Consider the following 26,112-nt stretch of genomic DNA (forward strand, 5'->3'; position numbering starts at 1 on the left):
GAGAAGTTAGAGGGTTGACATGTTGTGGGGTTGTTAACCAATGTCTTAAAACAATATGTGTACTACTGTTTCATGAGAAACTCTTTGTTCTGTAAGCCTTCACCTGAAGTACAATTAAAAAAATGGTGTTAAGACAACTGAATCTCCACATGCAAAACAATGAAATTGGACCCATACCTCACAGCATATACAAAAAATAACTCAGAATGGATCAACGACCTAAATATAAGAATTAAAACCACAAAACTCTTAGAAGAAAACACAGGGATAGAGCTTCAAGACCCTGTCTTTGACAAGGGATTCTTAGATCGACATCAAAAGGACAAGCAACAAAACATAGATTAACTAGACATTATCAAAATTAAAAACTTTTGTACATCAAAGAACTTTATCAACAAACCCAAAGAATGGGAGAAAATATTTGGGAATCATATATCTGGATAAGGGTTTAACTATCTAGAATATACAAAGAACTCCTACAACTCAATAGCAAAAACCAAACAATCGAATTATAAAACGGGTTAAAGCAAAGGTCTTGAATAGGCATTTCTCCAAAGAAGATATACAAATGGCCAATAAGCACATTAAAAGATGCTCAATGTCATTAGTAATTACGAAAATGCAAATCAAAACCACAATGAGATATCACTTCTCACAGACTAGGATGGCTATTATCAAAAACATGGAAAATAGTAAGTATTGGTGAGGATGTAGAGAAATTGGAACTGTTGTGCATTGCTAGTGGGACTGTAAAATGGTACAGCAGTGTGGAAAACAGTTTGACAGTTTTTCAAAAAGTTCAACATGGAATTATCACTGTTGTTGTTAAGTGCTGTCAAGTCGATTATGACTCATACTGACCCTATTTCTAACAGAACGAAACACTGCCTGGTCCTGCACCATCCTCATGATCATTGCTATGTTTGAGCCTATTGTTGCAGCTACTGCGTCAGTCCAGTTTGTTGAGGGTCTTCTTCTTTTTAGCTGACCCTCTGCTTCACCAAGCATGATGTCCTTCTCCAGGGACTGGTCCTTCCTGATAACACTCCAAAGTATGTGAGACGAAGTCTCACCTCCCTTGCTTCCAAGGAGTATCTTCGTTGTACTTCTTCCAAGACAGGTTTGTTTGTTCTTCTGGCTGTCCATGGTATGTTCAATATTCTTCAACACCATAATTCAAAGGAATCTATTCTCCGGTCTTTCTTATTCATCGTCCAGCTTTCACATGCATTTAAGGTGATTGAAAATACTATGGCTTGGGCAACAGACACACCTTAGTCCTCAAAGTGCAACATTTGCTTTTCAACACCTTAAAGAGGTCCTTTGCAGATATGCTCAATGCAATACCTCATTTGATTTTTTGACTGCTGCTTCCATGGGTGTTGATTGTGGATCCAAGTAAAATGAAATCCTTGACAACTGCAATACTTTCTCCATTTTTCATGATGTTGCTTATCGGTCCACTTGTGAGGATTTGTTTTCTTTATGTTGAGGTGTAATCCATAATGAAGGCTATAGTCCTTAATCTTCATCAGTAAGTGCTTCAAGTCCTCTTTACTTTCAGCAAGCCAGGTTGTATCATTTGCACATCACAAGTTGTTAATGAGTCTCCCACCAATCCTGATGCCACATTCTTCTATGAAGAATTATTATATAACCCAGTAATTCCACACGTAGGTATACACTCAAAAGACTTGAAACCAGGGACTCCAGTAAATACATGTACACCAATGTTCACTGCAGCATTATTCACAATAGCCCAAAGGTACAAACAATCCAAGTGTCCATCAACAGATGAACAGAGAAACAAAATGTGGCATATACATACAATGGAATATTATTCAGCCACAGACAGAAATTAAGTTCTGATAAATGCTATGACAGGGATGAACCTTGAAAAAATTATGCTAAGTGAAATAAATCAGTCACAAAGGGACAAAAATTGTATGATCCCACTTATTATGAAATATCTACAATAGGCAAAGGAACAGAGACAAAACTTTATCAGTGGTTACTAGGGGCCGAGAGGGGAAGAATGGGGAATTATTGCTTAAGGGGTACAGAGTTTCTGTTTGGTGTCACAAAAAAAAGTTTGGAAATAGCAGTGACGGTTGCACAACATGGTGAATGTAGTCAATGTCACTAAGTGTACACTTAAAAATGGTTAAACTGGCAAATTTTTTGTTATATTTTACCACAATAAAAATCTTTAAATATTGTATAATCAAACTTTTTCTTGATTGATAAATAAACCTTACTCTCCAAGAGATATCACTAAAACCAATTTGGTTTACAAAATAGCTTTGTTGGAACATAAATTCACATACAAAACAGTAATTTAAAATACATATTTCTCTGCAGTCCCCTAAACGTTAAGAATTTATATACTATGTCAAATTAACAGTGAACCCTCAGCATCTAAATCTCCAGAATTCAAAGATTTGCTACAAGATGCTTATTATTGATGAATGTCATTTTCTTCTCTGTTCTCTGCTCAAAAACCTTCAATAGCCCGTCTTTTACTCTTGGCATAAAGTACAGCCTAACTGTAAAACAAATATCCAGTGATCTTAGTCTTTTTATAAAGAGCTCTCAAATTGTACAGCAGAGAAATAAAACACCTTTCCACAGTCTTGGAGTTTTTCTCTGGAGTCGGGTTTTTGTTTTTTATATATTTTTTTTTTTTGTGGCAAATATATATGTAACAGAACATCTGACATTTCAACAATCTTCACATGTACAGTTCAGTGACGTTATGTTCATCATGTTGTTCAACCATTACCTTTGTCCATTCCAAAATTAGACATCACCTTTAACAGAAGCTCAGTGGGGACCTAAGCAATGAGTCCTCCTTTCCCCCTCACTGTCACCTGCTCCTGATAACCACTAATAAACTTTGGCCTCTACACACTTGCCTATTCTAGATATTTCATAAAAATGGGATCATTCAACATTTGTCCTTTTATAAGTGGCTTATTTTAATCAGCATAATGTTTTCACAGTTCGACCATGCTGTAGCATGTATTGAGACTTTATTTCCCTTTATGGCTGAGTAATGTTCCATTATATGTACCATATTTTGTTTATCCATTCACCTGTCGATGGACATTTAGGCTATTTCCACTTTTTGGCTATTGTGAATAGTGCTGCAGTGAATATTGGTGTACAAGTTATCTGTTTGTGTTGCTGCTTTCAATTCTTTTGGGTACATACCTAGGAGCAGAATTGCTGGGTCATATGGTAATTGTGTTTAACTTTTTGAGGACCCGCCAAACTGTTTTTCAAAGCGGCTGCACCATTTTGCCGTCCCACCAGCAATGCAAGAGTTCTAATTTCTCTACATTCTCACCAACACCTGTTGTTTTCCATTTTTTAAAAATCATAGCTGTCCTAGTCTGTGTGAAGCAATATCTTATTATGGTTTTGATTTGCATTTCCCTAATGACTAATGACACCGAGCACTTTTTAATGTGCTTGTTGGCCATTGATGAAATGTCTATTCAAGTACTTTGCCCATTTTTTGACTGGGTTGTTTGTTTTTGTTATTAAGTTGTAAGAGTTCTTTATATATTCTGGATATTAAAACTTTATCCAGATATGTTGTTTCCAAAAATTTTCTCCCAGTCTGTAGGTTGTCTCTGTCCTTTTTTTTTGATAAAATTCTTTGATGCACAAAGGTTTTTAATTTTGATGACGGCCCATCTATTCTGTCTTTTGCTACTCATACTTTCGGTGTCATAAGAATCTATTGTTAAAAAGCATTAACCTGAAGCATTACCCCTATATTTTCTTCTAAGAGTTTTCTGATTTCAGTTCTTACATTTAAATGTTTGATCCATTTTGAGTTAGTTTTTGTACACATTTGCTGATTTTTACAAAACGTAAGCATTTTGGCCACAGACTCCACAATTTCACCCTAACCAACCAGATGCAATCGAGTTGACCCCAACTCATGGTGACCCCATGCGTGCTAGAGTAGAACTGTGCTCCATAGGGTTTTCAATAGCTGATTTTTCAGAAGTAGACTGCCAGGCCTTTCTTCCAAGGTGCTTCTGGATGGATTCAAACCTACAACCTTTCTGTTAGCAGCCTTTAGGTTTCTTTAAAATTTCTGGACAGATGACATTTCATTCCAGTGATTTTTTTCCCCAAGCTAAGCTTGTTAGTAAGTGTTACAAAAAGCTTTTCCTATATAAATCATTTTTAGAGGCACAGCCATACCCAGAGGCCTCGGCTGACAGATTTAACAAGCAGATTGAGCCTAAGGATGTACCTTATGGTCCATATCCTTCCAGACTGCTTTTTCCATGTTATGTAGATATATATATTTTTACACAAAAATTGAATGACTTTTAGATACATAGTCTTGTAACCTGCCTTTTCACCAATTAGCTCATTAAAAAAACTTTTTATGTCAATAAATATACATCCACATAATCATTTTTAAAGTTTGTAGGATATGCCATTAATAAGTTCTGGTGCTGAGGTAATGAATGAGAGATACGTCTTTCATTAAAAAAGGTCAGTCTTATTCTATATAGTATTTCTAATTTATCTTTAAGTATGTATACCTACAATTCTTTCTCAGTTACCTCCCCTGAGCATTATGTAATATATCTAAGCAGATACCCTCTTTATATAGAAAGCAAGGAAAATAAACTATAATAAACTTTCAAAACTATTCTGTAGAATTAAAGTTAGCCTATTAACTAAATTACTACAGCATTCCAAGTAAAGAGATTGAGTGTAACTGATAAATCCATTATCATAACACACCATGCCACCATTTCACACCCTATTCTGAACTACCCAATTTTTTAAAGTCTCTTTCTCAACTGTATACTACACTGCATCCAAGTGTAATAATGTAGCAAATCAACTATTCTTGGTAGAAGATTAAAAAAAAAAAAAAAAACATTGCCAAATGAAATCTGAATTCAGAGTCCTGACTATTCCTTGAACCACGCTGTCTAATTAGTAGGGCACTGGTACCCTCTATTATCACAGCACTATGCTTCTCCTTAAAAGCACCACAAACATTAAAATACGTACCTATAATTCTTTATTTCATTATATTAGTGGCACCAAAGATGTCTAAAACCACAACTCTATGGTATCAGCGAACCGTACAGAGTTGGAGCTGACTACATTTTCTACTTAAGAACTGTAGTGCATACAAAGCACATTTGATGTTAGACAAAGAGTCAAAGTTTTCTCATCTACAACAGCATACTAACAAGTATGACCCGACTCTTACGCTTGTAGTCCACTGTGAATTGTAAATACAGCATTTGAAATTTCTGGCCCAAATACACTAGCCCAAGAATGTTATGTTTTTGATGAGAAAGTATTTGAGAGGAAAAAAATTAATATTGCTCCTTAGACTGAAGTACCCCTATTAAATTAGGCATTCTGAAACACAGAACAAAACACTTAACATATACTTCCAGCAGTCACAACAACAAAAGGTTTAACGTTCATTATATCATTTACTTCAATAGTTTCCAAGAAGAGTTCTACTCTCAACCACCAACTCTGAAGCTCAGCAAACTTACCACCTTCACAAATAAATCTGCATCTACCCCTACATTTCTATTTGGCCTAGATTCAATTTGGGAAAGTTTCAAGGCTTTAATGTTGCACTTACTCAAAGTTTTGGAGTAGATACATTTCCTCTTGAAGGATGTTCCCCAAGCCAAGTGTCCCTACACTGAGATTAACAATCCTTTTAAAGCCCAAACCACCCTCTGACACAGACAGGCTAACACTTACCTCTATCTGCAGGACAAGAAACTGAGGTGACTTGCTCAGGTTTCTGAGGCCCAACCAGCATGCTAAGTCATACTTTCTGTATCCTAATCTGTTGAGCCAGCCATGCCATCTTACCAAAAAAGGACTATTTCGTGTCAACAGTATATTACATCACACACAAACCATAGAAATACAACTTATTAAAATGGATGAAAAACATAACAGCCTAACTACGTCTTATAACCACATCAAAGTAACTGAACCAAAAAAATAAGCTGCAGTACTGACTAGCCCAGTCACTAAGGTGGGAAAAATTATTCTCAATGTCCCTGTCCACCCAAAAAGCAATGAACATTTGTTTCTTGAACAGATTAGGTTTCATCAGAAGAAAATTGCATATGTATGTTTTCTTTCAGCTGTGAATATGGAAGTTTAAGGTCATTACTCAGCTGTTTACAGAACAGATTACCCCCATTATCTCTGCTCACGAGCAACTACAGAAGCTATCATGTTAAAAGCAAAGCCTCATTAGGAACAGACTACTAGTTCATCACTCTGCAGCCTTCTAGAGTTTACAAACCACTCCAGCTAATAACCAGGGATTGCCAGAATGCTAAAACAGCAGCCACACAGACAGATTACAGAAGTCTACAGGTCATAAAAAACAAATTCACTAGCTCCTTCCACATTTAGTGTCACGGCAGTATTGCCTGCTAGCTCTGGAACCAAACTGCCTGCATGTAAATCCTGACTCCACTACTCCGTGTGACTGTGGGCAAGTTACTTTAGTTCCCAAAGTCTCCACTTCCTCATCCATAAGAGGTAATGGATAGCCCCTGACTCCTAGGTCATAAGGTCACTGAAGAATGAATGGAGATGATATGGGTAAAAAGTGTTTAAGCACAGTGCCTGGTACATACAAAGCATTTAATATTCGCTTACTATTACTTCTACTGCTACCACCACTACTACTATTATACTACCCAGTAAACATGGTAGTATGAAGAATGTAGGGCTGGGGACTTGTAATTTTTGTTTTAAATAGATTTGACCTAATTGTTTTAGGCCTAGGACCATGCTAATTAATGATTACAGCACAGTGAAAATGTCTGATATTTATAGTGCCATTCCTCCTTAACTGGAAGGTCTTTCCCTCTCCTTTCTGTCTTTTTAAATTTTACGTATCCTTCAAGGCCTTATTCAGAATATACTTCTGAGATGAAGCCTTTTCAGATACCTCCTGCCATAATATGTTTCGTTTGATCTGAGCTCATGGTATCTATTGCCTAAAATACTCAGTGGGCAATTAATCAATCACATATTAGCATGTCATCTTTTCATTTTTGTCCCATATACCAGTATTATTTAACTCACATATAGTAATATTTGTGTGTTTATGTCTAACTCCTCAGACTGTACAGCTCTTGACAGTAAGGACCATACATCCTAATGCTTCTCTGTATTTATCAAAGACTGGAGCTTTGCCCGTAATTGGCACCCACTAAACGCATTAATCAGAGGGTTTTCTAATCACTCCTAATTGTGTATATAAAATACATTTCATAAAGTGGGAAAAGCAAGTTTATTAATAAACTCTGAGATTACTTTATGAACACAAATGCTTCATTACTACCACTGGAATACGTAATTGTATCTACTTCCCCACAGGGACTCCGAAAAGGTGACATAACGAATCAGTGAATTAGTAGCAGAGTCAGAAATACTTGCTACCTAGCTAGCTGTGATGGTTGTGTGTCAGCTTGGCTGGGCCATGAGTCTCAGTGGTTTGGCAGTTACGTAACGACGTAGTCTGGCAGTTACGTAATGATGTAGTCATCCTCCATGATGTGATCTGATGTGATCAGCTAATCAGTTGTAAGGGGAGTTTCCTCAGGGCTGTGACCTGCATCCAATATATTTTGTTATTGTTGTTAGGTGCCATCGAGTCAATTCCAACTCATAGTGACCCTACAGGACAGAGTAGAACTGCCCCATAGGGTTTTCAAGGAGTGGTTGGTGGATCTGAACTGCTGACCTTTCAGTTAGCAGCCAAACTCTTAACCACTATGCCACCAGGGCTCCAATATATATATGGACATTATGGCAAAGCTCGCTTGCTCTGGATCCTGCATCCGGCTCATCATCATCTGACCTCCGGTTCTTGGGACTTGAGACAACTGCCGGCCGTCTTACCTGCCAATTTTGGATTCATCGGCCTCTGCAGCATGTGAGCCAGCAGCCTACTGTATGACCTGCTGATCTGTGGTTAGCCTCTGCAGCTACATCAGGAGAAGCCTCCATCCTGATGCCTGACCCAAGGACTTGGGACTTGCCAGTTTCTACAACCGTGTGAGCCGTTTTCTTGAGATACATATATATGCTTCACTGGGTTTTCTTCTCTAGAGAACCCAGCCTAAGACACTAGCACAAGCTAAAATCTTTTGCAGAAACCACAGGTACAACAGATTTAATACTGAATATATAATTTTGTATCCATATGTATACCTTACAGACCATACGCAGGAGTTAGTAATGTATGCCATACTTCAGAACAATAGGCACTTCAGCACCCTTATCAAATTAATATGAACAATTTACCTGAGGATCTTAAATGGTAAGTGAAGATTTAGTCAAGTCTCAATAAACCCACTTGTGAGAGATTTGATTTGTGATGTATAAAACCCTCATTTATATTTTTCTTAGACTCCTTTACTGATGTTCATGAGGAGAAATGTCATTAAATGAATGAGACTAATAGCATTAATATTTAAATTTCAACCTCCAAAGGGTACTTGCCTTTACAAAACTTGTACCTTAAGTTATTAATAGTACGCATGAGAAAATATGATCCTCGTATGAATCACAATAGTAAGAGTTTAATTATTTAGACTTGTTTTCAACATTTTAAGAGTTCCAATTCCTTCCTAAAAGTATTTGCTTTAAACGTTTACCTGTGAACTAAAATAACAATGTTGTTGTTGTTGTTAGTTGCCATTGAGTCAATTCAGACTCATGGCGATTCCACGTGTGCACAGAACTGCTCCATAGGGTTTTCAAGATTGTGACCTTTCAGAAGCAGATAGCCAGGCTGTCTTCCAAAGTGCCCCTGGAGGAGTTCAAACTGCCATCCTTTCAGCTAGTAGTCAAGCACTTAACCATTTATGCCACCCAGAGGCTCCTAAAACAATACCATGATGATAAATAAAAATATTCTCAACAAAGTTTCTCTGCTGAGATAATGGCATCTGTCAGTCAGAACACTTAGTATTTGTAGAGACTGATTACATTCAATAATTCTTTTTTAAAAAATGCTATAAAGATATGTGTAAACATGAGGGCGGAGAAAGTGCTAAGGCTAATGGTTTCCTGAAAAAAACTGTCCCCCTTCCAAAGTTTCATTCTATTTGTTAAAGAAAATAGCTCTGGGGAAAGAAAAATAGACCAATAGACCAGAAGAGAGACCCCAGAACCAGGCTCGTGTAAATACACATATTGAAATCAGATGGAAGTGGTATAGGAATCAATGGGAAACGGTTAAACTATTCAATAAGCAGTGCTGGGAGAAGTGAATATCAATCTGGGGAAAAAATGCAACTGAATCCCCACCTCACAACAGAGAAAAAAAATCAACTCAAGATAAAATGTGAAAGGTAAATTTTATCCCTTTGAGAAGAAAATAATTATTTCTTCTAATAGGAAAAGACTTTTATGATATTGATTTAGGCAAGTATTTCTTAAACAAAACATAAAAAGAACCCATATAAAGGAAAAGTTGACCAGTTAAATGAAAAATGTTTGCTTATCAAAAGACATGAAAAATATAAAAAGACAAGCCAGCAACTGAGAAAAGATACTTGCAACACACATAATATGAGGACTCCTAAAAACGAGAAAAAGGAAAACAATCCAATAGAAAAATGGACAAAAGACATGAACAAGCATTCAACATAGGATGAAACTCAAATGGCTAGTAAATAAATTTAAAAGATGCTCCAGCTCAACAATATCCCAAGGGGGAAAAAAAAATGAAAATCTCAACGAGATACCATTTTATACCTACCAAAGGAGCCCTGGTAGCACAGTGGTTAAAGCAGTCAACTGTTGTTAAGCAAAAGGTCAGCGGTTCAAAACCACTAGCGGCCCCGAGGGAGAAAAATGTGGCAGTCAGCTTCCACAGAGATTTACAGCCTTGGAAACCCTATGGGGTCGCTATGAGTTGGAATCAACTCGACAGCAATGGGTCTGGTTTTTGGTTTTTAAATTAGCAAAACTTAAAAAATAACAATATCAACTGTTGCAGAAAATGTGGGAGACTCCCTCACCCCCAAACTCATTGCCATCAAGTCGATTCCAACTCACAGCAACCCTACAGGACAGACTAGAACTGGTCCACAGAGCTTCCAAGGCTGTAAATTTTTCCAGAAGCAGATTGATACATCTTTCTCCCATGGAGCGGCTGGTGGGTTCAAACCGCTGATCATTTGGATAGCAGCCAAGCTCTTTAACCACTGCACTACCAGGACTCCTTTGTGGAAGAACAGGAACCTATATACTGCTAGCCAATTGCCAACAAGTCAATTCTGACTCATGGCAATCCCATGTGTTTCAGAGTAGAACTGTGATTCATAGTTTTAAATGGCTGATATTGCAGAAATAGACTGCTGGGCATTTGTTCCAAGGCAACTCTGGGTGGACTCTAACCGCCAAACCCTTCAGGTATCAGCTGAGTGTGTTAACCATTTGCACCACCTAAAAACACCTCAGAAAATAATGGACCACTGTCTAGTAAAGTTGAAGACGCACATACTGGTGACACAGTACTTAAGAGCTCAGCTGCTAATCAAAAGGTGGGCCACTCGAATCCACCAGCCACTCATTGGAAAACCTATGGGACAGTTCTACTCTGTCCTATAGGGTCACTATGAGTCAGAATTGACAAGACGACAACAGGCTTTTTGTTTTTTATGACCTAGCAATTCCACTTCTCAGTATGAAATCTTGAGTAACTTGTACATGTGCACCAGGAAACAAGTACAAGAACGTCCCTAACAACAGCATTGTTTGAAATTACAAAACCTTGGGGAAAAAATCCCTTACATCCAAGAAGCAACTGGATAAATAAATTGTGATATATTCACAAAATAAAATGTTACACAGCAATGGAAATTAACCAATGATAGTTACATGCACCAACATGAATGACTTTTACAAGCAATGTTAAACGGGGGAAAACTAACCACAAGACTATACACAGTACAATTCCATTTATACAAAATTCAAAAACATGGAAAATAAATCATTTTATTGTTTTAGGTCATATAGATGCTAAATACTATTTAAAAACAAGCCAAAGAATAACAAACACAAAATTCAGAATACTTGTATCCTTGGAGGGTGGGTAGGGGTGTACGATCGGGTAGAGAGGCACACTGGGCAAAAATACAACTCTTGATTCCCTCCCCAAAACCTGCTCCACCTCCACTGTTCCCCATCTCAGAAGTTATATTTGACTTCTCTTCCTCTCACACCTTCATGTAATTCATCAGCAAGACCTATCAACTCTACCTCCAAAACACCCCAATTCTTTCGATCCCTATTACTCTTATTCAAGCCACCATCAACCTCTCACCAAGATCGCTGCAATAGCCTCCTACCTGGTGTCTACACAAAGCAGATGGGTGGGATTTTCAAAATTTAAATCAAATCTTGTCCTTTAAACTCTCCAATGACTTCCCTTCACACTTAAAATGAAATCCAAACTCTTTTTAATAGTCTTCAAGGCTTCATTTACTCTCACCTCTGCTTACGTCTCTAACCTTACCTCCCACCCTTTTCCTAGCCCATTATGCTTCAGCCACTGTGGCTTTCTAATCCTCAAACCTGCCCAGTTCTTTCCCCGCTCAGAGCCTTTGCACCTGCAGTTTCCTCTGATAGGACTGTCCTTTTCCTGGCTCTTGGCCTACCTGGCTTCCTCAAAGCATTTAAAATTTCAACACAAATGTCACCTCCTCATAGAGGCTTCCTCTGGTGGCATCAAAAATAGCACCATACCATCATCAATCACTCGTTATCACTTCACCTCTGTTTTCCTTATCACAATCGTTAGTTAAGGGTTCATCTGCTGAAGGTCCCTCTCCACTAAGAATATAAGCCTCATGAAAGCAGGGATATGACAGCCCACTTCAGCATTATATGGAACAGTGCCTGGCACATGGCAATAAAAACCTGTTGGATGAATGAAAATGTAACTTTTACTTTGGATAAACATGCAGTTTTCATGTTTCACCTTCTGACAGTGAAATGAGAGCCATGTACAACAATGAGAAGTACGGCAGAAAGGGAAAAAGAAATTTTGAAAATTACTGGAAAAGCATTAACCTAAGAACAATTTTCAACAATCCTTTTCTCAACAGTACCAGTTACGGATCACATTCCTATGGACATTAATGAATTATTAATGAAAGTTTCAGATGGCCACACTGTCCTGAGTTTTGGAAATGTATCATCTGTTTAAATCTCCTGCTTTTACAAGAGCACTGTGATTAAGAGCATGGGCTACAGATAGCCCTGAGCTCAATTATGACTCTGCTGTGAAATCTGTGCAAGGCACTTAACTCTCTATGCCCACTCCCTCAATTAGAAAATGGAGTGAATAAGAGCTATCTCATAGTTATTGTGAAGATTAAAAGATATCGTGAAGATTAAAAGAAATAGTTTTTAAAGCATTTAGTTAAGTGTCTGACATGTAGTAAATGCTCAATAAATTGTAGTCATGATGATGATGATGAAAGCTGAGAGTAGGGATGTCCAAACAAATGGGGAACATAAGCCAGGTAACAACCAAACATCCTCCCTCTCTGTCAGAGGATTCATTAAATACAATGTACCCAGAACATATGTCAGAACTAAATCATTTTCCCTCCAAGAAGAAAAATATACACAAACATAATACATAATAAGTATGAATAAAATACTTTAAGAGTGACTACTTCACTGAGGGCGGTCACACATAAAACTGAGTCTTAAGAAAAATGTGCAGGAATTTACCAGATGAAAAAGATGGGGAAAGCACGGTAAAGGCACAAATGAGTCAAAGAGCATGGCATGCAAGAAAAAGTGAGAAATGTAATGTGGCTAGTGTGGAGGGTATGTGGGGAGAAGACTGGAAGATGAAGATGGACTGTTAGGTAATGGCCAGAAGGTAAGTGGCTAAAGTCCTCTGTTTAAAAATTTAGACTGTTCTTCATGCAACACAGAAATGAATAAGCAAAAAACTTAACATCATATTTGACAGTAATCCTTCTAAAGAAAACAAAACATCTTTATAACTTTAAATACCATATAGACACACTATCTGTAAACCTAAAATATAAAACAAATTTTAAGCCTGAATTCTTGAAACTCTATGAGCAATCTGCTAATTGACAATAACTGACATGGAAAGTATTTTCACAACCCTGTTTTTCATTACTATCATGACCACTGTTATCATACTAATATCAACATGACAATAGATAAAAACCAGTGAGTTTGGAGCCCTGGTGGCACAGTAGTTAAGATCTCAGACTGCCAGCCAAAAGGTCAGCAGTTCGAATCCACACCAGCCACTCCTTGGAAATCCTATGAGACAGTTCTACTCTGTCCTGTAGGGTCACTATGAGTCAGAATCGACTCGATGGCAGTGGGTTTTTTTTTTTTTTTTTGGTTTAGTGAGTTTATTGTGTGCCATGTATTGTGCTGTTTTATATGTACTAGCTTGTTCAGTTCTCACAACTTTATGAGGGGTACTATTATTAATCCCATTTTATAGATGAGAAGACTGAAGCAAAAAGGTTATGGTCATATACCTAGTAAGTGACAGAGCCAGGATTCAAATCTTGGCCATTTGACTTCAAAGCCCTAGAATTAAATCAATCTGCTGAACTATGACATTGCTCAATTCATTTATGTCATTCAGTGCATTATTTGCGCATACCTACTGGTTAAGAGCTCAGCTGCTAACCAAAAAGTTGGCAGTCTGAATCCACCGGCCACTCCCTGGAAGCCCTACAGGGCAGTTCTAGCCTGTCCTACAGGGTCACTGTGAGTTGGAATTGACTCAGCTGCAATGAGTTCAGTTTTGGTTTATTGTAATTTAAAGCATCACATTAAGTCGGTGATACTCAAATTTTACCATACGGAAAAATCAACTTGGGCAGCTTGTTAAAATGCAGGTTCCCAGGCTCTACCAGATTCTGATTCAGTAAGTCTAGGCTGGGATTCAGGGATCCACTTCTTTAACCATAATTTCAGTCAATTATGATTCCCTTGGTCCACGAACTATACTCTGATAAACCATGTGTAGGTGCCCTAGAAATTTAAAGATATTGACCTTCCTGGTCTCTAGGAGTTTACAATCTAAAAGGAGTACAGATAAGGTACACAAACAATAGAAAGCAATATAGGAAAAGTAGTACAGACAACACAAGCAAAAAAGATTTCAAGGAAAAGAGGTTGTCTGAAATGAAATGAGGTTGAGTAGGATTTCATGAAGGGAACATACTCTATGCAGAGACTTGCAGAGATTTTATTCACAAAGGAAGGTATGATGCGTGGAAAGGCAGATCTACATTTAGGAATTAAAACAATAATGTCATTTAAAAAAAAAAAAAAAAGCAGAGGAAGGCTGTAGAAGGCCCTGAATGTCAAGGCTTGAGGAACTGATGAAATACCAATAGAGATGTTTCAACGAACAGATGCTACACTGGAAGCGTCCACTCTTCTTATCCAGCAATATCATTAATATCACACCCAAGTAAAACTTTGCTGAAGATAATTCAAAAGCAGTTGCAGCAGTACATCAACAGGGAACTGCCAGAAACTCAAGCCAGATTCAGAAGACAACGTGGAACAATATCATTTCTGGTATCAGATGACTCTTCGCTCAAACCAGAGAATACCAGAACGATGTTTACCTGTGTTTTATTAACTATGCAAAGGCATTCGACTGTGTGGATTGTAACAAATTATGGATAATACTGAGAAGAATGGGAATTCCAGAACATTTAACTGTCCTCATGAGGAACCTGTTCACAGACCAAGAGGCCGTCGTTCATGCAGAACAAGGGGATACTGCGTGGTTTAAAATCAGGAAGGGTGTGCATCAGGGTTGTCTTCTTTCACCATATTTACGCAATCTGGATGCTCAGTGAATAATCCAAGAAGCTAGACTATATGAAGAACGTGGCATCAGGACTGGAGAAGACTTATTAATGACCTGCAATATGCAGATGATACAACCTTGCTTGCTGAAAGTGAAGGGGACTTGAAGCACTTACTGATGAAGATCAAACACTAGAACCTTCAGTATGGATTACACCTCAACATAAAGAAAACAAAAAATTCTCACGACTGGACCAATAAGCAACATCATGATAAATGGAGAAAAGATTGAAGTTGTCAAGGATTACATGTTACTTGGATCCACAATCAATGCCCACAGAAGCAGCAGTCAGGAAATTAAACGATGTACTGCATTAGGCAAATCTGCTGCAAAAGACCTCCTTAAAGTTTTAAAAGGGAAAGATGTCACTTTTGAAGACTAAGGTGCACCTGACCCAAGCCATGGTATTTTCAATCATCTCATATGCATGCGAAAAGCTGAACAATGAATAAGACCAAAGAACTGATGCCTTTAAATAATGGTGCTGGCGAAGAATACTGAAAATACCATGGACTGCCAGAAGAACAAACAAATCTGTCTCGGAAGAAGTACAACCAGAACGCCCATTAGAAGCTACAATGGCAAGACTTCATCTCATGTACTTTGGACATGTTATCAGGAGGGACCAGTCCCTGGAGGACATCATGCTTAGTGAAGCAGAGGGTCAGCGAAAAAGAAGAAGACTCTCACCAAGATGGACTGACACAGTAGCTGCAACAATGGACTCAAACATAGCAGTGATTGTGAGGATGGCGCAGGACCGGGCAATGTTTCATTCTGTTGTACACGGGGTCACTATGGGTTGGAACCAACTCGAGGGCCCCAAACAACATAGACATAACCCATTGCTGTGGAATCCACTACAGGACAGAGTAGAACTGCCCCACAGGGTTTCTATTTTTATGCAAATAATGCACACCTTCTACAGCAAGATATAAAAATAATTAGCATAGCTGCTTACAAAATACCTTGTGGGGGAAGGCCCGGTTGGCAAACACAGAAGGTAAGCACTATTTGCATAAAAATACTGTATACATATAATGTGAATGAAAGAACATTATTCAGAGCTATACAATCCTATTTTACTCAAAATTCTAACAAATGTAAGCACAGGCAGTTCCCAAATTAAGAATGAGCTCCGTTCTTAAGTCCGTCTTTAAGTCTGATTTGTACACAAGTCAGAACAGTTAGGTACATTCATTATCTAACATTGGTCAGTCAAATGTTTGCCTTAGTATACAGTATATAATGTACCTTTCTATGCATAAAAAAGAAACACTTGCAGATACACTAAAACATCTTTACAATAATACAGTAATAATAATGTTTTGATGCACACTGCAAAGTAGCACCCCCTTTGTTATTACAAACCATTGTATGTACCTCAAATTTTTAATATAATAGACTTTACGGGGTTGGTTCTTAAAGGGCTGTACTAATAGTTGTACTTAAGTCAGACATTTGTAACCTGGGGACTGCCTGTATCTGATTTCCAAACACAGGTTTGAAAGCAAAGAGTACAAGGGGGGAAAGCTTGCTATAGGTGGACATACTTAAGAAATGAAAACTTAGGGTAAATTCTCCATAACTCTTTACTGACAGGTACAAATTATTTCCAGAAAAATGAAATCAATAAAGAATTTTCCTTAATGTTCTAAACACCTAACACAAAAAGAAAACCTTTTTAAAACTAAATATTTTTTAAAATAATATTTACCTGATTAAAAGAGATAATTTTTAAAGGATGGCTGATAACATGGCCAACATAGCATTTTTTATCAGTAACCAAGATACAGTCAACAGTTAATGGCAAGAAAGATATATCTTACAACACAAACAAAGTTTGAAGATGAAAGGATGCTTTCATAAGGCATCTATCTATCTAATCAATAGTGTGGCCTCACTGATTAAGTTTAATTTGGGTAATCCTTTCCTGATGGCTGTGCCTTTGAATGCCATGTTCCAAGCAATATGAACTTATCCTCAACAAAGATCAACACTAGTAAACTGGTCTTAAAAATATATATACCTATTGATATTAGGCAACATCACTTGACACTTAACTTCCTTAGCAATAGGCTGTGTGATAACTTTTAAAAGTACTTTAAACATAGCAATACATGAAGCCCTCTCACTTTGCACACCAACACTTAGTAACTTTTATCATAATACTAGTCATTAAAGACCTCACCTATCTTATAAACAGAAGAAAGCATCATTTCCATGCGGGGAACTTAGATGTTAACTGACTCAAAGTTATACCTAAGTTTATGATGAAGTATAAAATATATACTAAATCCCTGAACCTTACACCTTTAATCATGTAGCAAAAAAGACACCATATAACAATTACTGGAATCAGAATTGGTTTCAGCTCAAGATTTTTTAAATAGTAGAAAAGCACACACTGTATCTTTACAACACCGGAACATTAAAATAAAATTATCTTGTAGTGATAAATCAAATAAATGGAACTAGGCATCTCACATTTGTCAGACACAGTAAAGGCTAGAGAAAATTAAAACATCCACTCATTTCAAAAATTTCATCAAATGATCAGGCAGCATTAAGATATCAAAGATTAAGAGTACAGTACTTGAGAAAACAAGGGTCAAATACGCTACATGTTATAAACATCTAAATAATTTAAGCAGTCAACTGCACCTGGCTGTCCCCATCCACACCCACACCCCCCCCCCAAAAAAAAACTACTTCCTTAGACTTACCCTTGCTCTCTAGAAACTTATAACATGAGGACACTGATTGAAGCCCAACAAATGTGTCTCGGAGGCGGTGTTTTTCAAACTGCAAGCTGTAACCCAAAAATCAATTCAGTGGATTTCAGGCAGCGTTTTTTTTTTTTTAAACGAAACAGAATGGACTATAACAGAAAATATTAGAATGCATCACATTTAATAAGGTATATTTTGTTCTGTGAAACTCTGCAATCATGTGTAGGTGTGTACTAGATCGTGATGAAAAATGTACTTTTTACTGCGGGGCATGATAAAAGAAAAAGTTGGAAAGATCCCCTAGAGGTCTAGGTCTAATGTCTTGGGACAAAAAGGCTGAATGTTTTCATTAGTCCTCAGCACCTACAGTCTCTTTGCTCAAGATGGACCCTTGGAAACCAATTTAAGAGCCCCAGGGCAGGAATAGAGTACCGGGACATGCCCTTGTTAAGCCTTTATTTAGTCCTGAAAGGACAGCTAGCTTGCCCCAAACAAGTCTAGGCAGTTGCCTACAAGCTCTCTGCAGCCTAGCAACCTTCAGAGTAGAGCTCCTCCTTCCCCCACTGACTGTAAACAGTTCAATGCTCCCGACAAACTTTCCTTAACTACAATTCTAAAATCACTGTGTCCCAAGAGAAGGCAGTATTAAGTCTTCTCTCCTCACCAATTCTCCCAATGTCGTCTAGAGAGCTTAGAACACTGTATTCCTCATTCTCAATTGAGAAGCTCCACACAAATCTTTACACTCCCCTCAAAGATCCCAGGACAGAGTACTCCTCCTCCTCTTTCCAGTCCCTACCTTATTCCTATCCCCTCATTCTCAGCATCTCCCAGCTTGGGGCAAATCTATTCTCCCAAAAGCCCTTATTTAACTACTGCATCCTTTTATCAACCCTGGGAAGAAACCGGCCTAGTGTTTTAGAAGCCTGGGAATGTTCCCTTCCCCTCCTTTGCCCAGCAAACCTCCCTGGAGACACTTCCCCAGGAGTGACTCAGTGGTTCAGAGACAAATTTATTAGTTCTCCAGCCGCCCTGAACACGTCTCCATCTCAGCCAAGAGACATCTTCCCATCCCTCACACCCACGGAGCACAGCGAGAAGCCCTGAATCTCCCAGGAACTCAGACAAGTTCCCCAAACCCCCTCCTCCAACCGGGACCAGCATCCCTCTCCCACCCCAGGGACCTCCCGCTCCGCCCCCGTCCCAGAACCAGGGCAGGCCCCATCCTCCCACAAGCGCCAGGGCAGGTTTCCCATCCCTCCGGCTGCCCCAGGCAGGCACCCTCGCGCCTGAAGATCCCCCCTCCCCAAGACTTCCTCACACTGCGCCCTAGCAGGAGCGGCCTTCCCCGCCTCAGCTCCGGAGGGGAGCGCCTTGGGCCTCCAGAATCCGGCAGAGCCGGCAAGCCAGGGCTCCACTCACCCCTCAGCCCGGGAGGCGCGGGAGCTGCTGCAGCGGCTCCTCCGGCTGCTCTTCTCCTCCCCGCTCCCGGCCTCCGCCGTCGCTGCCACTCGGCCTCCGGCCTAGTCCCGGCCGGCCGCTGACCGGCACCGCTTCACCGAGTCCCCAACTCTGGCGGCCGGAGCCCAGTACCCTGCATTGACCCGGAAGCAGCTTTCACGGCCCAACAACAACACGTGACCCTGCTGCACGTGTCACGTCCGCTGCGTGAATGGGCGGGGGCGCCCGAGAAGCAGGTCGTCTCCAACCTACCTGGGGTTCCCATGGCGACGGGGATGGCTGTACTGGGATGGTTTTCACTAGAAACGCACTTCCTCTCCTGCTCTTCTCTGGCTCGTCCAGGTGAAGTGACATCTCAGGTGCAAAGGAGAAGTAGAAATTGGCACATCAGAGAGAAATAGGGGCTTGTCAGAGCAGTGCCTGAGGCGGCTGAGAGGCTGCTGCCTTTCGAGAAGGAGCACTGGGCTGAACCTCTCTGGACACTTAGAATCTTGTTCTGGCTCTGTCACTAATTTGCTGTGTGACCCTGATCAAGTCACTTCCTGTCTCTGGCTACAGTGTCCTCATCCACTAAATGAAGAAGCTATACGAGGTGAACTGTCGGCTGTAATTTAATAATATTCCATGATGCATTTGCATCAGGATATGGTAGCGCTCTGGCCCTTATTGTGTCCCCTTCACAAGGCTTGTGACATCATGAGGTTTCAGTCCTCCAACACCAATGTAATAATTGTTGGTGTTAGTTACCATGGAGTTGACTTGGACTCATGGCGACCTTATTTATATCAGAACCAAGTGTTGCCTGGTCCTGTGTCATCTTCACAATCGTTGGTATGTTTGAGTCCATTGTTGTGGCTATTATGTAGTGCCTTCCAATTTAGGAGCTTATCTTCCAGCACCATATAGGACAATATTCTGTTGTGATCTATATGGTTTTCATTGGCTAATTTTCAGAAGTAGGTCACTAATCCTTTCTTCCTAGTCTGTCTTAGTCTGAACACTCCACTGAAACCTGTCCACCATAGGTAACCCTACTGGTATTTGCAATACTGGTAGCATAGCTTCCAGCATCATAGTAACATACAAGCCCCCACGGTATGACAAACTGACAGACGGGTCGTGGATGTAATAATAGCAGTTTCCACCTATGGAGTCCCTTTTAGGTACCAGGCAATGCACATATGCTATTTCTAGTTTTTACAACCTTCCAAAATTAGGTATTTTGTAGAATTGAAAACCGAAGTTTAAAGGGGACCACCCAGTTAGTAAAAGTGATCAGGCTGAGATTTGAATTCAGGTCAGCCTAGTACCACGTGCTTCATGTTATACCATATTGCCCTAGCTCCAAACACATTATATGTGACTGTTAGGCTATGATTGCTTGTGTACTTCTTTATCTGTTTCTTTTGCAGGAACACACGTGGAATAGGGATGGTTCTGGCTGATCCTGAAGAGAATTTAGCTGAAGTGCTAAGAGTCGAAGAGGTCTCCATGCATAATGTGTGTGTGCTTTCAAGTGATGTGTGTTGGCGGGGGCGGGGGTAAGGATATGGGGTGCATGCTGCACATCTATGTTTTTCTTTCTAGAAAATTATTTAGTGGGGGGACCCAATGACAGCTTACCACCATCAGTTCCCAGGGACTTCCTCTTGTCATTTTGTTTTGTTTTGTCTTACCCCATAGGTAGGACTTAGAGGGGTTAGAGAGAAAACAGCCAGAAGGAGCTGATTATACAAATCTGAAGATAAAGGAGGTGAAACAAGCAATGTGGTTTAGGTTGCCTGGGTTGGGGCTTTCCTCCCCCTTCCACAATGAACAGAGCACTGTTCTGGCACTTTAAATATTGATGGCTTTGGAAGCACCAGGAGCATTGGCATGACCATCTTCAAATGTAGTCTCCAGGAAAACCATGAGAAGGGTAGAGCTGAGTGAAGTATGCAGAGGAGGAAGAATAAGGTGGATGTTGCATAAATACTTTGTTGCTGACTGATTTGTGAACTCAGGTGACCTTGGGGAATCAAAACAGGCTAGATGCACTATCAGCAACTGGGGGAAAAAGAAGAAATGTGGGTCATTACTGTCAACAAATAGTATTACAATGTATATAAATACATATTTATGTATCGTATGTGGCTGGGAGTGATTGGTTATATACTTCTTTGTTTCTTTGAGATATCCTTGAGAAACTTTTCTGTCTTTTGTTTCCATCTCCTCTCTTATAGACAAGACTCCTAAAGACAATATCAAAGTCTCCACCCATCTCCTGCCTATCTCAACAAAACAGCCAGAATTATCTTTCTAAAACTCATGTCTGATCATATTCTTTCCCAGAGCTGAAAACCCTTCTGCGACTCCCGATGGCCGTCAGATGAAAGTCCACAATTATTAACATGCTTTATAAGGCTCTGTGATTTGAGCCCTGCTTATTTCTACAGACTCATCTCTTGCCTTTTTCTCCTCTTACTCTATACCTACTCTGTACAATATGGTAGTTACTAGCTGATTAAATTAAAAATTCCGATCCTCAGTTAACTGTGTGCCTAAACACATGCCAGTTGCCTCAAAAGCAAAGATAAGACTGCTGGGATGACGACTCTACTATTCAGTCCAGTTGGGTCGTACACACAAGACCCTTGTACAGTGTTGGCAATTGAAAGACATTACTGTTATTTATAGAAGGTAAACTGTAAACAACAAGAACAGATTACTTACAGAAAGCAAGCAGTAAACAACAGGAACAGATTTGAGGTGAACCAGTCCCCTTAACCCCTATGAGCACCCCACTTAGTATCGTAGGAGAGGAACCCACTTACGTCTAAAAGGGGACTCGCTCACACTTCCCAAATTACCTATGTCCATTTCTGTGTCACTGAGTGGGCACAGTGTGGATCCGGTGTCAGCAGGTGTCTCTCTTTCTCTCAGCAGGTGTGTCATCAGCTCAGGTCAGGCATGGTGAGTACCCAAACCTCTGCTTCACTGGTGACCTCCTGCCTGGAGGTGCCCAGCTCCGCTCTGTAGGCCAACTCTGCCCACCGCCGCCATCTGCTGGCCTCATGGTTCCCACAGCTCATACCACCGCTACCATTTCTCTGCCATTCAGCTCTGGTGTACTTGCTGCAATTTCTCTTGGTCTTCAGTGTTACCAGTTCAGTGTCACAGTTCTTGACCATTACAGCTCTTAGAGGAGAATCTCAGCCCAGGTCCCTGTGTCCAAAGGATGTGCTTCTCTCCTAGCTCTCATTGATCAGGAAGCCCCATCTGAGCCTCCATGTTCTAGGGTTTTTATCAGTCACTGGGTGGGCCCACCAGCCAATCCTTTAAAGGTCAGTCAGACTGAGTATGGCCCCCCAGCCAATCCTGTAAAGGTAGATTATAAACTACCAATCCTTGCAAGCCGCTTATATGGATAGAAAACCTACCAATTCCTTAGCAGAGTGTGGCTTGAACAATCATTCTCATTTTGTCCCTTCTGAAAACATGTCCAAAGTATGTGAGACAAAGTCTCATCATCCTTGCCTCTAAGAAACATTCTGGCTGTACTTCTTCCAAGACAGATTTGTTCATTCTTTTGGCTGTCCATGGCATATTCAGTATTCTTCGCCAACACCATAATTCAAAGGTATCAATTCTTCTTTGGTCTTCCTTATTCATTGTCCAGCTTTCGCATGCATATGAGGCAATTGAAAACACCACGGCTTGGGGCTTGGGTCAGGCGCACCTTAGTCCTAAAAGTGACATCTTTGCTTCTTAACACATTAAAAAGGGCTTTTGCAGCAGATTTTCCCAGTGCAATAAGTTTGATTTCTTGACTGCTGCTTCTATGGGCATTGATTGTGGATCCTAGTAAAATGAAATCCTTGACAATTTCAATCTTTTCTCCGTTTATCATGATGTTGCTTATTGGTCCAGTTGTGAGGATTTTTTTGTTTTCTTTATGTTGAGGCATAATCCATACTGAAGACTATAGTCCTTGATCTTCATCAGTAAGTGCCTGAAGTCCTCTTCTCTTTCAACAAGCAAGGTTGTGTCATCTGCATATGTCAGGTTGTTAATGAGTTTTCCTCCAATCCTGATGCCACGTTCTTCTTCATATAGTCCAGCTTTTCGGATTATTTGCTCAGCATACAGGTTGAATAAGTACGGTGAAAGAATACAACCCTGATGCACACCTTTCCTGACTTTAAACCATACAATATCCCCTTGTTCGTTCCGAACAACTACTTCTTGGTCTATGTACAGGTTCCTCATGAACAAAATTAAGTGTTCTGGCATTCCCATTCTCTGCAATGTTATTCATAATTTGTTATGTTCCACACAGTCGAATGCATTTGCATAGTCAATGAAACACAAATGTACATCTTTCTGGTATTTTCTGCTTTCAGCCAGAGTCCATCTGACATCAGCAATGATATCCCTTGTTCCACATCCTCTTCTGAATCTGGCTTGGATTTCTGGCAGTTCCCTATCGATGTACTGCTGCAACCACTTTTGAATGATCTTCAGGAAAATTTTACTTGCGTGTGATATTAATGATATTGTTAGATAATTTCCGCATTCTGTTGAATCATCTTTCTTTGGAATAGGCATAAATATGGATATCTTCCAGTCCGTTGGCCAGGTAGCTGTCTTCCGAATTTCTTGGCATAGACGAGTGAGCACCTCCAGTGCTGCATCCATTTGTTGAAGCATCTCAGTGGATATTCTGTCAATTCCTGGAGCCTTGTTTTTCGCCGATGTCTTCAGTGCAGCTTGAAGTGGACCTCTTCCTTCAGTACCATATGAAGAAGTTGTTGGTCTTGCAAAATTCTATCATGTGATCTCCTGCATCATTCCTATCACCAAGGCATTATTTTCCAACTACCAATCCTTCTTCTTTGTTTCCAACTTTCGCATTCCAATTGCCAGTAATTATCAATGCCTCTTGATTGCACGTTTGATCAATTTCAGACTGCAGAAGTTGGTAAAAATCTTCAATTTCTTCATCTTTGGCCTTAGTGGGGCCTTAGTGGTTGGTGCATAAATTTGAATAATAGTCATATTAGCTGGTCTTTTTTGTAGGCATATGGATTATCCTATCACTGACAATGTTGTACTTCAGGATAGATCTTGAAATGTTCTTTTTGATGATGAATTCAACGCCGTATCTCTTCAATTTCTCATTCCCGTCATAGTAGACCATATGATTTTCTGACTCAAAATGGGCAATATCAGTTCATTTCAGGTCACTAATGCCTAAGGTATTGTTTATGTGTTCCATTTCATTTTTGACGATTTCCAATTTTCCTAGATTCGTACTTCATACATTCCACGTTCCTATTATAAATGGATGTTTGCAACATTTCTTCTCATCTTGAGTCCTGCCACATCAGCAAATAAAGGTCCTCAGAGCTTGACTCCATCCATGTCATTAAGGTCAATTCTACTTTGAGACAGCAGCTCTCTTCTCAGTCATATTTTGAGTGTCTTCCAACCTGAGGGGCTCATCTTCCAGCACTACATCAGACAATGTTCCGCTGCTATCCAAAAGGTTTTCACTGGCTAATTTTTTTTTCAGAAGTAGACTGCTATGTCCTTCTTCCTACTCTGAGTCTGGAAGCTCAGCTAAACCTATCCACCATGGGTGACGCTTCTGGTATTTCAATACCTGTGGCATACCTTCCAGCATCACAGCAACGCTCAAGCCACCACAGTACAACAAACTGACAGGCGCATGGGGGTATTAGCCTCATAAAATTAATTGGAAGTATTATATAATATTGACATTATTTTTTTCTTAAATGTGTGCTAGATTTCTCCAGTGAAGCCATTTAAACCTAGAGTTTTCTTCATGGGAAGGTTTCTAATTACAAATTAAATTTATTTAATAATTATAACATTATTAGAAATTTTTTATTTCTTATTGTGTCATTTTTGTAAGTTGTATTTTTCTAGGAATTTGTTCACTCCATATAAAATTTCAGTTTATTAGTATAAAATTGTTCATAATATCTTATTAACTTTGTCATATCTTCAGGTTCTGCAGTGATATCTCTATTTACTCTAGATATTGGATAATTGTGCTATATCTTCTTTTCATGATCAGCCTCACCAATTTAGTTGGTCTTCCCAAAGAAACAATTTTTTTTTAACCTTTGTTATTTTTTTCCTGTTTTATTATTTCTTTGTTTTTATCTTTATTATTTGCTTCCTTCTACTCTTATTGGATATAACTTACTATTCTTATTCTGACTTACTTTCCTAAAATATGCATTTAAAACTGTCTAAAAACCGATTGCCATCAAGTGAATTCCAACTCATAATGACCCTATAGCACAGAGTAAAACTGCCCATAGGGTTTCCAAGGAGTGGCTGGTGGATTTGAACTCCCGACCTTTTGGTTAGCAGCTGAACTCTAGAACCACTGTGATATGCCTATAAGTACAGCTTTAGTTGTATGCCACAGTTTTAATATGTAGTATTTTCATTATAATTCAGTTTTAAGTATTTTCTCATTTCAGTTGCGATTTCTTCTGTAACTCATGGGTTATTTACAAGTGTATTTCTTTCTTCTTTCCTCCAATTATTTATTTTTTTTATTGTACTTTAGGTGAAGGTTTAAAAACAAGTAGTTTCTCATTATACAGTCAATACACATATTGTTTTATGACGTTGGTTAACAACCCCATGGCATGTTCACTGTCTCCCTTCTCGACCTTTTTTTTTTTTTTGGTGAAAATATACATAGCCAAAGATACACATTTCAAATATTTCTACATGCACAGTTCAGTGACATCAATTACAATCTTCCAGTTGTGCTGCTATACTCACGTTAGATTAAGGTTTACAGAACAAAATAGTTTCTTATTAAACAGTTAGTACACATGTTGCCCTATAACAATGGTTAACAACCCCACTACATGTCAACACTGTCCTAACTCAACCTTGGGTTCCCTATCACCAGCTTTCCTGTCCCCTTCTGCCTTCTAG

General features: G+C 39.3%; 1 protein-coding gene across 3 annotated transcripts in view; it reads right to left on the bottom strand.

Moving 5' to 3' along the window:
* The window catches only part of TBCEL (tubulin folding cofactor E like), an 81,697-nt gene extending 62,417 nt beyond the window's left edge, over positions 1-19,280 (bottom strand). Inside the window, exons 1-2 of one of the 3 annotated variants that reach the window (XM_023739905.1) lie at positions 19,108-19,280; positions 17,680-17,765 (exon numbers count right to left, since the gene is read on the bottom strand). The gene's annotated coding sequence lies outside the window, so the exon portion shown is untranslated. Of the gene's footprint in view, positions 1-5,647; positions 7,537-17,679; positions 17,766-19,107 lie in introns of those variants that run through there. The other 2 variants (XM_004385612.2, XM_023739904.1) reach the window with 2 other exon arrangements.
* Positions 19,281-26,112: the final 6,832 nt, after the last annotated feature.

The sequence above is a fragment of the Trichechus manatus genome, unplaced genomic scaffold, assembly GCF_000243295.1.
Source record: "Trichechus manatus latirostris isolate Lorelei unplaced genomic scaffold, TriManLat1.0 scaffold00143, whole genome shotgun sequence".
Taxonomy (NCBI): domain Eukaryota; kingdom Metazoa; phylum Chordata; class Mammalia; order Sirenia; family Trichechidae; genus Trichechus; species Trichechus manatus.